We start from the raw sequence: 14409 nt of genomic DNA, 5'->3' as shown, positions 1-14409 counted from the left end.
AATTTGACTTCTTCCTTTCCAATTTGTATCCCCTTGATCTCCTTCAACTGTCTTATTGCTCTAGCAAGGACTTCCAGCACTATGTTGAAGAGATATGGAGAGAGTGGGCAGCCTTGTCTTGTCCCTGATTTCAGTGGGATTGCTTTAAGTTTCTCTCCGTTCAGTTTGATGTTGGCTATAGGCTTGCTGTATATCGCCTTTACTATGTTTAGATATGTGCCTTGTATCCCTGATCTCTCTAATACTTTGAACATGAATGGATGTTGGATTTTGTCAAAGGCTTTTTCAGCATCTAGGGAGATTATCATGTGGTTTTTTTCTTTCAGTTTGTTAATATGGTGGATCACATTGATGGATTTCCGTATATTGAACCACCCCTGCATACCTGGGATGAAGCCTACTTGGTCATAGTGGATAATATCTTTGATGTGTTCTTGGATTCAGTTTGCAAGTATTTTATTAAGTATTTTTGCATCAATGTTCATAAGGGAGATTGGCCGGAAATTCTCTTTCTTTGTTGAGTCTTTGTGAGGTTTAGGTACCAAGGTGACTGTGGCTTCATAGAATGAATTTGGTAATATTCCTTCTGTTTCTATTTTGTGGAATAGTTTGAAGAGAATTGGTGTTAGCTCTTCTTTGAAGGTCTGGTAGAATTCGGCGCTGAAGCCATCTGGTCCTGGGCTTTTTTTGGATGGGAGACTTTTGATGACCGCTTCTATTTCTTTGGGGCATATAGGACTATTTAGTTCATTTACCTGGTCCTGATTCAGCTTTGGTAAGTCAAATCGATCAAGAAAATTGTCCATTTCATTTAGATTTTCAAATTTTGTGGCATATAGACTTTTGAAGTAAGTCCTAATGATTGTTTGGATTTCCTCAGTGTCTGTAGTTATATCCCCCTTTTCATTTCTGATTTTGTTGATTTGGGTGGTGTCTTTCTGCCTTTTAGTTAGCCTGGCTAAGGGTTTGTCGATCTTGTTGATTTTCTCAAAGAACCAGCTCTTGGTTTCATTGATTCTTTGAATTGTTTTATTTGTTTCCAATTGATTGATTTCAGCCCTGAGTTTGATTATTTCCAGCCGTCTACTCCTTCTTGGTGTGTCTGCTTCTTCTTTTTCTAGGGTTTTTAAGTGAGCCATTAGGGTGCTTGAATGAGCTGTCTCGAATTTCTTCTTGAAGGCACTTAGTGCTATGAACTTTCCTCTTAGCACTGCTTTCATTGTGTCCCACAAGTTCGGGTATGTTGTGTCTTCATTTTCATTGATTTCTAGAAAGACTTTAATTTCTTTATTTCTTCCCTGACCCAGCTGTCATTTAGTAACAAGTTGTTCAGTTTCCATGTTTTACCACTTTCAGATACTGATCATTTCTAAATATCCTTCTCCAGGAAGGGTCTCTCTCCAGAACCTCTGACCCAGCACTTCTCTTCTATGGAGCCATAAAGAATTCCCGGCGCCCACCTCACTTCTCACAGCTGTCTATAACTCCTATTTCAGAGATCCAGTGTCCTCTTCTGGCCTCTGGGGCGCTACAAGCATGTGATGAGCAGGCATTCATTCAGGTGAGACACCCATATACATAAAATAATATAAAAAATAATTTTTTAAAAAAAGAAAATGTTTGGGGATGCAAAATACCTTCTGTGACACCACAGGAATCCACTAAACAGGGCCACCAAGGTCACGGAAGATTTCAAAGTAGTTGCTGTACAATCACCTCAGACACAATCATTTACCCTCGACCAGCTCTGTGTTCTCTCTCCCGGTAGGATCAACTGAACCCAGTCTTCCACGAGAAAACCTGCATTGGCTTACTCTCTTAGATCTGTCCATTTTAGCTCCTGACCTAGTATCTGTAACCTCTAGCTTTCTGTGGAAATAAGCTTGTTTTCTTTCTTAAATACTGGCTGCTGCCTCATGCTGGCCTCCACTGTGCAGAGAGCCTTTTCCCAGAGGTAAAATGGTTATGGTGAGCCTCTCTTCAAACGACAGCTATCTCCTACTACAGGTTCTTGAATGAGATGAGAGACTATGCATCTACCTCCTCTCAGTGCTCTCTGACTCAGTTGGCACAGGTGAGAAAGACTATCCATCTACCTCCTTCAGTGTTCTCTGACTCAGTTGGCACAGGTGAGAAAGACTATCCATCTACCTCCTCTCAGTGCTCTCTGACTCAGTTGGCACAGGTGAGAAAGACTATCCATCTTCCTCCTTCAGTGCTCTCTGACTCACAGTTGAAACTGCAACATCATCCACTGAACTCCAGTACCCAACTGGGCTGCACCTTCTACCTTCCCAATGCTGTGACCCTTTAATACAGTTCCTCATGTTGTGGTGATCCCTCGACCATGGAATTATTTTCATTGCTACTTCATAACTGTAATGCTGCTGCTGCTGTGAATTGTAAAGTACAAGTCTGATGTGCAGGGTATGTGGTATGTGACCCCTGGGAAATGTCGACTTGCATAGGTATCGGGACACACAGGTTGAGAATTACTACTATATCACCTCATGACTTCTACTCTTTCTAAAATTTTTTTTTATTATTTCAATGTATTTACTTTAACCCCAAGGGTGCCCCCTCCCTCTTTCCCCTTTTCTCCTCTCCCTTTCCCCCCAGAAAAAGAACATCCCCATTCGCCCATATCAACCCTCCCCAGTTTATCAAGTCACATCAGGACTGAGCATATCCTCATCCCTTGAGGCCAGACAAGGCAGAGCTGCCAGCGGGGAGTGAGCCAAAAGCAGGCAATAGAGTACATGTTAAAAACAGTTTCCCCATCCACTTGACAGGTGCCCCATCTGAAGATCAAGCTGCCAATTAGCCATATATGTGCAGGGAGTCAAGGTCCAGACCATGCATGTTCCTCAGTTGATGTCTCAGTCTCTGTAATACCCCATGGGTCTGGATTAATTGTCTCTGTTGGTATTCTTGTGAGGTCCCTGTCCCTTCCAGGTCCTTCCATCTTTCCCCCAACAGTTCCACAGGACCCAGAGCTCCGCCCATGCTTGGCTGCAAGTCTCAGCATCTGTCCCGATCTGCTGCTGGCTGGGGCCTCCCAGATGACAGTAATGTTAGGCTCCTGTCTGCAAACATAACAGAGCATCATTAACAGTGTGGGGGCTCTCTGCTGTGGGGTGGGTCTCAGGTTGGCCCAATTATTGGATGGACATTCCACCAAACTCTGTTCCCTCTTTATCCCTGCACTTCCTGTAGACAGGGTAATTTTTGGACCAAAGGTTTTGTCATGACTTCTACTCACTACAGATCAATTTAGACACCACCTATTTCAGGGAGCATTTTCTGACTCCCTCTGGGCCAAAACAATTCTTGTCCACTTTGCTTCTGCAACACATTTTCTGTATTTCCATCATAGTCTTCATCATACATAATATCTGATCATTTTGTTTGTACAACCTAGAGATATTCAGGAACTAGAAATTTTATTTTATTCACCTTTGTATCTCTAAATCTACCATAGTGCTTGATGTATAATGATGTGAAATATAATGTATTATAAATGACTTATGCATGAAAATGAGGCTTTTAAGAGACAGGAGGGAGAAGCCACAGAGTGGGATATATGCATGCACAGAGCCAAGGAAGAACTTTGTTAGGGACTATTGATATGACTTCTGGCCCTTCCCATCTGTAGACCTGTCCTTTCTCACCCACTGTGACGTTCTAAGCACTCAGCCTAGATTCTGGCTTCACCGCCCTCTCCTCTTTGCCTTTAGTGATGTGGTGTCCTTGTGTGTTTATTGGCTGGACTAGCTACTTTGGAGATATCTTACCTCTGCATAGTTCCCCATTTGGACTTTTCCCCCAGAGGGGAAGCTGTTATGAGATAGTCAGTAAGGATATCTCAAATCTAGCATAATCACCTATCTGTTTTTTTCAGCATGTGGACATGACACTGAAGACCAAATTAACAATCTGGTCCAAATGAGTGAGAATAACACATTTCTACCTGAAGCACCCTCCATTTCTACTCCAGAAGCTATTTCCCAAAGAGATAACTTTTCTAGAAGTTTTGCTAGAATGAGTCAGAAAGGCTACCTCAATATTTCTTTATTTATAGCAAATGCATCTTGACATGACTATCTTATTATTCAAGTTTAATTTGGAGTGTTGGCACCACGGCATCACATACACCTAATGAGTGCCCTGGGTTATACAGCAAATAGCTTTTTTTTTTTTTCTGAGTAGAATAGGCTCCCCTCTTTGCTTTTGGTTACCCCAAATCAACTATAATCTAATACTTAAGAGGAAATAAATTGAAACTTTAAAGTTTTGCATTAGGTGCACGATAAGATCTCACAGAAGTCTGCTCCACCTTGAGGGATATGAATCATCTTTTGTCTAGCACATTGGCACCATGAATGCTGCTTGTTATTAATCAGTAACCCTCTGAGGCATCAGCCTTTCTGGGTGCTATCACAGTGCCTGCCTTCAGTGAACTCTTAATTAACACTTCTCCAAAAGCACAAAATTAGCGCTGCTAGCAAACTTAAATATACAAAGGAAAGCCCATAAAGTGCTACCCTTAATAAAAGATGAAAGTACAAAAAGACATTTTGATACGAACTACCTTCACATAGCCAAAATAAATCTTCCTTCTGTTGAAGTTGATTTTCTTAGCTAGTTTGTCATAGCAACAGACAGATGAACAGGATATGCATATGGCTGGTTTCTCTGCCAGTCGTGTTTTTATACAGTGGTGAGGACATCACTTCTTCTCTTACAAGAAAGTATAACCAAAAAAAGCTAACGAAATAGTTAATTCTTTAATATAGAATCTTACTACCTATCAATTATGTTAACAAATTTATCCCATAACAATTATGTGAAATATGTACTATTTTCATTAACATTTTGTAAATGAGCAGTTAGACTCTACAGAGAGAAAATATTACAGAAAGAAGAAGAAAAAGAAACAAAGAGAATGAGTTGTCTTTTAGTGGTTTGATTGCTTCAAAGACAAAGGCTGCTTATGCCTAGAGTGCATCTCAGAGCAGAGGAAAATGGTTGGTGGGTTGGTTGGTTGGTTGGCTGGCTGGCTGGCTGGCTGGCTGGCTGGTTGGTTCATCTGTTCTAAAGAAATGTTCTTAGAGGCAGCAGTGTGGACACCAGATATGGGCACTGAAAGGGCATTAAGATCAGCAGGATGAGAGCTCAGTACTACACTCTGGACAGCTAATTACGAGACTGACGTGACCTTCTTTAGAGTGCACGTTAGCCTGTGAAGGATCTCTTCAGGCCACTCTTTAGCATCCACACCAGAGGGACAGCAGAGGCAATGGTTATGAATGACCTCTGCACTGGACTCTTACTTGTTTAGACTTGAAACAAGAAGTTTGTTCTAAGGGGAATCTCTCAAAAGCTTTAAAAAAAGCCTTTTTCTAAAAATGTTTGATTTTTTTTCTGAAAGTGAGTGGATTTTGGAGTTAAATATAACACCTAAAATATATATATATATATATATATATATATATATATATATATATATATCTTTTCTTTCTTGCTTTGTGTTACTCGAAAAGGAAGACAAAAATGGAACAAAGAAAAAATGAAAATATAATTCTATGCAGATAAAGTTGATCTTAATGTAAGAGAGAGAAGATCAGGGAATTTTCAGTGAGACTGTATCTCCTAGTGATATTAGGAACTATACCTACAAAGTCTCATCAACACCACAGCCCATATGTGAGCCGAACAAGGATGATACCAGCAAACATGCTAAATTAGACAGGAGAAAGCCCATGAGCTTCAACCCTACACAAAGAACTACAGGTAACTGAGTAAAGCTGGGAGCAGGAGAGGTGGTCTACCCAGGGAAAAGCACACCACTTGGTTGTCCAAGCTCAAATGCTCAGCCCTGAAAACATACAGGCAAGTAACATTATTTGGACTCGACAGGTTATATTTAAGAATATATACAAATACATGCATGCAATAGCAATTAATAAAAAAATAGGCTATAGATTTGAATGAGTGTAAAGAGGTTATATATGAGCATTTGGAGAGAGGGGGAGGGAGAAAAGAAAGGGAGGAAGAAGAAATGTAATTAAATTACAGTCTCAAAATTAACAAAAAGAAAAGCACTGGCATTAGTGAGTACAGCAGCTCAAGTGTGGAGGCAAGTGGGAAGAAGACAGAAGCTCAGAGTTAGATCTGCTCAACCCACAGATCTAGGTAAGGCAAGCAGCCTCTGCAAGCCCCACGGAACAAAGAGGGGAGCCCACGCTTCCCATGGGCACTCCAAGAGGTTGAAAGAGAGAGGAGACAGTAAGTACACATGTCCAGGCCGCCTTCCAAGCAGCAGTCAGCTGAGTCCCCAAAAGATATCATGAGCTTCCCTGCAGATACACACACTATAAGCTCTATACACCAACAAAAATGGAACAGAAGAGGCACCGCAGATCTAAACAGTGAGTTTGTAGAGCATTTCCTGCCAGCTCCAAGAAGCCACCTCCAGAGAGTCAGCAGAGAAGGCCGGAGTGCCACCTCCCGACATGAGTTCCTCTTAACATCTGTTTTCTATCTTTTCTTCTCCTTTTGATTTTTTTTTTTTAATTTTTATAACCGATTTCTGTTTGGGGAGTTGGTATAAGGCAAATATTAAGATCCCAGACCTTAGAGCCAAAGCGTGCTGGTTCAGGGTTCTCCTGGACTACAACTTAGATGATGAGAAATATGACTTCTTTTCTTGGGCCCTTTCTTCCCTCAGTTTAAAATCAGGGAAGGTACTAGTTATCTACTTTGAGCTATTGTGAAGAATAAAGCTATTGATGTCCACAAACCAACTAGAAGTCGGCCAGGCTTCTAGGCTCTAAAGAACTAGGATTTTCCTGATTATGGTGATGGTGACAGTGATAGTGGTCAACCTCATTATCATGGGTACTTGCCAGAACTTCATGGTTTGCACTATGTGTGCTATGTTTAAAATGCTTGCCTTGTGATTTAAATTGTCATCAGATACAGAGCTCACGTTCAGCAGCAGACAACTGGATAGAACCATAAGTGAAGTTTTGCCTAGTGGATAAAGCCAGGAAAGGCAAGGCAAGTAATAAACCATAGAATTTAGGCTAGACATTTGGGAAAATAAATATATAAATGGATTTAAAGTTATTTTAAAAAGATAGCAATATTGATTGTCAACCTCATGGGTGTTGAAGGACTGTTAGGGTGAGTTCTAAGGGGAGCAGGCTGGAAAGCTGTGGAGTAGATTCATGAACTTGAAATAATTCCAGGATGTGAACAGTCCTTGCTTACAAAGCAAGTTCCAGGATCTTCATGTGGGAAGAACTGGCTTTGAAAAAGTAAAGGACAAGATAGGGATGGGAAGGAAGTGGTGGGATTGGGAGACTAGCGCATCTGAAACACTGTCAGTATGTGTGTTGACAACATGGAAAAAGTGGGAGCAAACTAGTAGACAAAATCTTCCCAGGAAAAAAGGACCACCTGCAGTGTCAGCAGATAAGAATTACAGGAGACTAGAGGATGATATAGTGTGACACCATGATCTTGAAAACAGGAAGAAGCTAAGAACTTTTAGAATGGAGCTATGGGAATGACTTATACCCCAATGAAATCAAGAAGGACACTGAAACTTTCTCCATCTCCATGCCCAAAGGTACAAGAGGACAGGGGGGAAAGGCAGCCTTATAAAAGAGAGAAACAAGGAATCTAATGTAACAAGAGAGTGTTGGGGGTTGGTCTGATGCTTGTGTGTTGATGGTAATAACTGGCCCTCAAGATCTGGTTACTGCCTGGTTTCACCTACCCTTGTGTAAACCTACCTGGTTGGCTGACAAAATGGCCCATACCGGGGCAGGTCAGAATGGGGTAGGAATGACTAAGGCTCCAGGCTTTTGAGGACAGAAGAATCATGGGAAGAAAACATGGGAAAAGAGGAGGCAAGAGGATGCTACGGTGGGTTGGTGTGGAGAAGAAACCTCGTGGGCCAGGAGGAAGGATTCCAATAATTGTGTGGAAAGGCCCATATGAATAACGCAAGCAAGTGTTTATATGATTATGATTGAAAGAGAGCCCAGATGAGGATGGTTAAGGTGGATGGCATTGGATGGGGGCTGGGAAGTGGATGGTGAGGTTATTGAAATAGTATAGATGGAATTATCTGCCCAGCCCAACCTGTTTTGAGGCAATTACAAAATCTAACAGGGGTTAAATAATATTGATGTGATAGCCATAGGGAAAATAATAAACATAATATAGCCCAACACTCATTTTCTTTACAAAATCAAAGAGAGGGTCAGGCAGGTCAGTCAAAGGAAGGTGAAGTTGAGGGAAAATATTAAAGCAATATAGTGACTGACAGTGAGCTCAAAGGATACAGTGGAAGGATTTAGAAGTTGGAAACAGATGTGAGATGAAGCCAAGAAATAGGGCAATTCAGAGTCAATAGGAAACAAAAGTCTGGGACTGAGTGGTCCCTTGAGCTTCGTGAGGCACCTGTGTTAAAATAGGAATAAAGAGCATCATGGAAATAACCCAGGTAGCCTCAAGGCCAGCGGTGGTTGGAAAATTGAGTGTGAGCCATCCTGCACAGAGCACATGGTTAGGTGCCCCTTCCTCGCTCCCACCAGCATCTCCCAGGAGGCTGGAGAAATGGTAATCATATCTCCCAGAGTGAAGAGAGCCTTGGGCTGCTTCTAATCCGCCTGGGAAAGACGATGTCTCCATCTCCACAGATGCCAGAAGACAGAGTCATTGGTTCCTCTGTCAAACCAGAGGAGGAGGAAATGAATGTGACCCCCATCTCACAGGCCAGCGTGGAGCCAGACAAAGCCATGAGCAGTGAGAGGGCTCAGGGGTCTCTCACTGAGTGTGTTCATCTCAGTGAGGAGAAACAGGAATTTCAGCGAAATTCTGAGTGAGTCCAGTGTGAGTAGGAACCTATGTACAGTATATCTTAGAAAACAGAACCACTAAAAGGCATGTGAATTTATTATTTGGAAAACTGCTAATAAATAATGGGCAAAATTTGTTGTAAAATATGTCTCACTGTCTGCATAAAACTTCTGCTGGCATGTTATGATTGGGAGTTGCCTCAGTCATGGCACCCATAAATCCGTATGCCAGAATAGCATGAATTGATTTTTCCTCAGATTGGTACTGCTGCTGTGATAGGCTCCAAATACAATTTCCTGTTACATGACAAATTTAAAATCATTAGCTTTAGAATTTATCACTTAAAAACTCTCAAGGATCTTATGAAAAACAGCTATGAATTTAAAATGCATGCTAAACATACTGCAGTGATTCTTCAAGAAGATACGGTTATCCCGAGATGTCATTTCTTTAAACAATTTTATGCATGTGCCTATTTATGCTAGTCTGAATGGGGGAATGTGGACACACGAGGGTGCACGGAGTCCAGAGATGGACACTTCATTTTTCTTGGATACTGTGCCTGGAGCTCACCGCTGCAGCTAGACTGACCAGCAAGTTCAACAGCTGCCCTCTCTCCACCTCTCCAGTTATGGGATCCCGGGCAGATGGCCCCATGCCCAGCCCTTTCTTGTTTTCATTTGCTTACACCAACACTGGAAACCAAAGTCAGGTCTTTAGGCTTAGAGGACAAGCACCTGACTGGCTGAGCGGTCTCCCCAGACCTCCCCCATCCTCGCAGGATTCTTAGACAGCTGAAGAAAGCTCATATGATCGTAAAACATAATTTATTTAATTGGCGTTTGTAAAATTGGATAGACTGATAACAACTAGACATTTTAGGATTCGTCATGACTGTTTTGGATAGCCGCAGCTGTACAGTGTAGGCTCCGGGAATTCTACATTGCCACTTTAAGACTCCAAATCATCCCCGTTTTAACATAGGGCAACATTTGAAAACACAAGTTGCCTTGTTCATTTTTGTGATTTTAATGTACCTTTGGGGAACTTATCGTTTTAAAACCCGTTTTAGGTTGAGCCCAGCAATTGGATCATCTAGCTTTTGCCACAGCATGGCAGTGGCCACTGATTTGGAAACCCAAGTTCATGGCTCTTCTCTTTCCAAGAACCGGCCCCCAAGTGACAGCAAGGTGTCATCAACTCTCATTTCCACTGACAGCTGGGGCTGTGGTTTTACACTCTGCACTTTTTTCCTCGGGAGGACTTAGAGAACAAAAAACGTCAGTGATGTAAAAAAAAAAAAAAAAAAAAGTGAGCAGCCCACCGGCCCCTCAGGACTGCCGTGAGACGGTTTCTTTCTCGGTAGGAAAGTATCTTGGGCCATTCCCAGGATGATGCATACCAACAGGAAAAAAAAAAGTGAATATTGTCAGCTTTTACATTTTGTCTAGGAAACACAGCTTAGTTCTTCATTTGTGGTTACGGGCAAGTTGCTGCGGTGACACACACGGTTTCTTCATTAGAAGAGCTCAGCAGGAAGCAGCAACCTGGGGGTGTATCGCTGTGGGGGTGTATCGCGAGTGAAGTTGTACACTCACTTTGCTTCCAAAAATGCAAAAACTTAACTTAAAATCAAAGTCCATAAGCCCATGAAATTTTCTCCTTCTGTACCTTCACAAACAATGTATCAATTAAAATTGTTGTCTCTTTAAGCATTGTTTCCTCTTGGAGATAGGAAAAGACTCGAGGTTGGGGAGACAGCTCATTGTATTCAAGCACCTGCTGGCCAACCATGAAGATCTGACTTTCAGTCTCCAGGGTCCACACAAATAAATGCCAGCATGGCAGCAAGCACCTGTTAAACCAGCACTCCTACAGAGAGGCGGGAGGAGGAACCAGAGGCTTCCAGAAGTCCAGGGCCGGCCAGCTTGGAGGCCAACTGACAAAGGAGAGGCCTTGCCTCAATAAAGGCAGAAGGCAAGGACGAGCACCTACGGTTTTCCCCTGACCTCACGCACATGGAAAGACATGGACACACACACATCATACATACACACGTTACACACACACACACCATACACACACACATTACACACACACCATGTATACACTCATCATACACACACACATACACACACGCCATGCACACACATCATACACACACATCACACATACACATAACACACACACATCATCATGTAGACATTATACACATGCATCAAACACAGACACATCATATATACATGTTATTAACTAATTTTAAAAGAAAAATCAATGTTGGATTTGAGTTTGTTTTGAGATTTGTGCACTGATCCTTTGGTTTTTCCACTAATTGGGAAAAAGGGAATGTGAAACCATCCCAATTCTGTTTAGGATCGAGCTCAGCATCAGGACCACAGCAGACAAGTAATTTGGGGCGGGGTTCAAGTCAGAAGTTCACAAGTACATGGTCACTGAATTAGAGTGATACTGACAGTCGGGACGGCTCACACGAGGAGAATACTTGGGTTTCTACAGAGCTTTCGGAGCAGCGCCTTCCTCCAGGCCTACCACTCCTCCCTGGGCAATTCCCTGATAGCTAGTGCATGCGTCATTACACGTGATTTTAATTACCTTCCACGCTTCCACGCCTCGAGTCGGGGAAGAATGGGGACACCTTTAGTCACTGGGTGTATGGGCAGTCCTCTGCATTTTGGGGTTTGCTCTACATCTTGCTAAATAAAAATATCCCTTCCTACCGACCCTCAGCATACAATGGCCGGAGTCATCTTTGTAACATGAATCACTGCCATTTCCCTGATTATAATAGTTTGCTCTGGCTGACAACGCCTGAAACCATCTATGTCTCTTAACGTCGAGAATCAGGAAACCACCAGGCAATCTGAGCCTCCTGGATCAATGGGACAGCGGAAGACTGCTTGTCCCAACTCAAAACCAAATGTAATCGTGTCTACCAATTATCCATTTATGGAAAATTTGGGGTTGGAGTTAACACTCATTATGAGGACAACAGCAGCAAAATATTCTACAGGGTGAATGGACTGCTTCCTTCAACAACTAAAGGAGGGAGGAGGGGTTATTGATGTAATATATCTTTCCAGTTATTTAGATTTTCTTTTTTTAATTTTAATTTATATTTTTATTAATTGCAGTTTATTCATTTTATATCTCCCTGTACCTCCCCTTTCCTCCCCTCCCAATCCCACCCTCCTATCCCTTCTCTATCTATGTCCCTCCCCAAGTCCACTGATAGGGGAGGTCCTCCTCTCCTTTCTTCTGATCCTAGTCTATCAGGTCTCATCAGGAATGGCTGCATTGTCTTCCTCTGTGGCCTGGTAAGGCTGCTCCCCCCGCTCAGGGGAGGTGATCAAAGAGCAGGCCAATCAGTCCATATCAGAGACAGTCCCTGTTGCCATTACTATGGAACCCACTTGGACACTGAACTGCCATAGGCTACATCTGTGCAGGGGTTCTAGGTTATCTCCAATAATGGTCTTTGTTTGGAGTATCAGTCTCAGAAAAGACCCCTGTTGCCAGGTTTTCTGGTTCTGTTGCTCTCCTTGTGGAATTCCTGTCCTCTCTAGATCTTACTATCTCCCCCTTCTTTCATAAGATTTCCTGCACTCCACCCAAAGTTTGGCTGTAAGTCTCAGCATCTGCCTCGATACCATGTAGGCTAGAGCCTTTCAGAGGCCCTCTGTGGTAGGCTCCTGTCTTGTTCCCTGTTTTCTCCCTCCTCCAATGTCCATCCTCTTTGCCTTTCTGAATGGGAATTGAGCAACTTAGCCAGAGTCCTCCTTCCTGATTAGCTTCTTTAGGTATACAGATTTTAGTATGTTTATCTATATTATATATCTAATATCCACTTATGAGTGAGTATATATCCTGTGTGTCTTTCTGCTTCTGGGATACCTCAGATGATCTTTTCCAGTTCATACCATTTACACCATTTACCTGCAAATTTCATGATTTCCTTGTTTTTCATTGCTGAGTAACATTCCATTGTGTAGATGTACCAAGATTTCTGTATCCATTCCTCAACTGAGGGGCATCTGGGTTGTTTCCAGCTTCTGGCTATTACAAATAAAGCTGTTACAAACATGGTTGAGCAAATGTCCTTGTTGTATACTTGAGCCTCTTTTGGATATATACTTAGGAATGGTATAGCTAGATCTTGAGGAAGTGTTATTCCTAATTGTCTGAGAAAGTGGCAGATTGATTTCCAGAGTGGTTGGACCAGTTTACATTCCCACCAGCGGTAGAGTAGGGTTCCCCTTCCTCCGCATCTTCTCCAGCATGTGTTGTCACTTGAGTTTTTGATCTTAGCCATTAGCAACCAGACCAAATATAAAAAGAGTAAGTATTCATTTTCAATTTCATGGTATTAAGTAACTATTCATTTTATGTGCATTACTGTACCAGGTGCTGGCTGGCAACTGTACTTATTGTTGTGTGTGCAAGCATTTCACCAACAACCATCTCCCTCGACCCTGCTTCGAATTTTCCTTTAAACAATGTTTTTCTTTACTTAAAAAAAATAATACACTTATCATGCTAACTGAAAAGAAACCTAGACCCGATGCCTCCTTTGTGAACCAGCAGCTGAGTTTCGACTCCAAAGAAGGAGTCGAAACTGAGAACAATGGTTGTATTAATTTGAAGGTGTCAGACAGGATGGTTCTGGGGTGCAGTTTAAGATTAAGAGGCAGAAACCAATAGTAAGCAAATGAAAGCCTCTTTTGAACAGCAGGGTTTGTCAAGGAGGCAGGCGAGATTCCGGTTAGGTGGGCGACAGTCAATGAAACAGACACAACCTCCACAGTTGGACATGGAGGATGAGGATATGATTGATGTGTTCCAGCAGCAGACAGGAGGTGGCTGCTACTTTACCCCAGAATTTTGTGGCAGACCAAGAATACATCCTCAATTAGAGAGCCACAGTTTGGTTCCACCACATCCTGGCTACTTCAGAGTAGTTTTCTCTATTCGTTCATCTGTGCTTTCCATTCCATTATTGGACATAAAGTAATTGATGTATGAGTGCAAGTATATAGTGTTGTTTGTTTTTGTTTTTGTTTTTGTTTTTGTTTTACTAGATGGCCAATGCTCTGTTTTGGTCCACGTCAGGTGGAGATGGTCTGTGGAAAAAAGTACTGGTTATGTGAAAACATTCCCTTTCTCCCTTAGTGGCATGTTCAGTCAGCTCTTCTATTTTATTTTTAGTTTTGAGACAGGGTCTGTCTATATAGCCCTGGCTATCCTGGTACTCATTATGTAGACCAGGCTTTCCTTCCACTCAGAGGTCCACCAGCTCATTCGGTTTGTGTCTTTATATTCCAGTAAGTTGTTTTCTCTCTCACTGTTTTAAGAAAAGAGCCCAACAACATAAACCTCCTTGTATACCTTGTTTGGTTGGGGAATGTCAATGTTTTTCATTTGTCATTGTAAAACCAAGGACAACTGTATACCTACTTTATACATAGCTGTCACATGTAGGGAAACTTGTCTTCCAGAAGGGGCAGATTACTCTGGTAC

The sequence above is a fragment of the Meriones unguiculatus genome, chromosome 2 (assembly GCF_030254825.1).
Source record: "Meriones unguiculatus strain TT.TT164.6M chromosome 2, Bangor_MerUng_6.1, whole genome shotgun sequence".
Taxonomy (NCBI): domain Eukaryota; kingdom Metazoa; phylum Chordata; class Mammalia; order Rodentia; family Muridae; genus Meriones; species Meriones unguiculatus.
Note: the sequence above shows the minus strand (reverse complement) of the source record.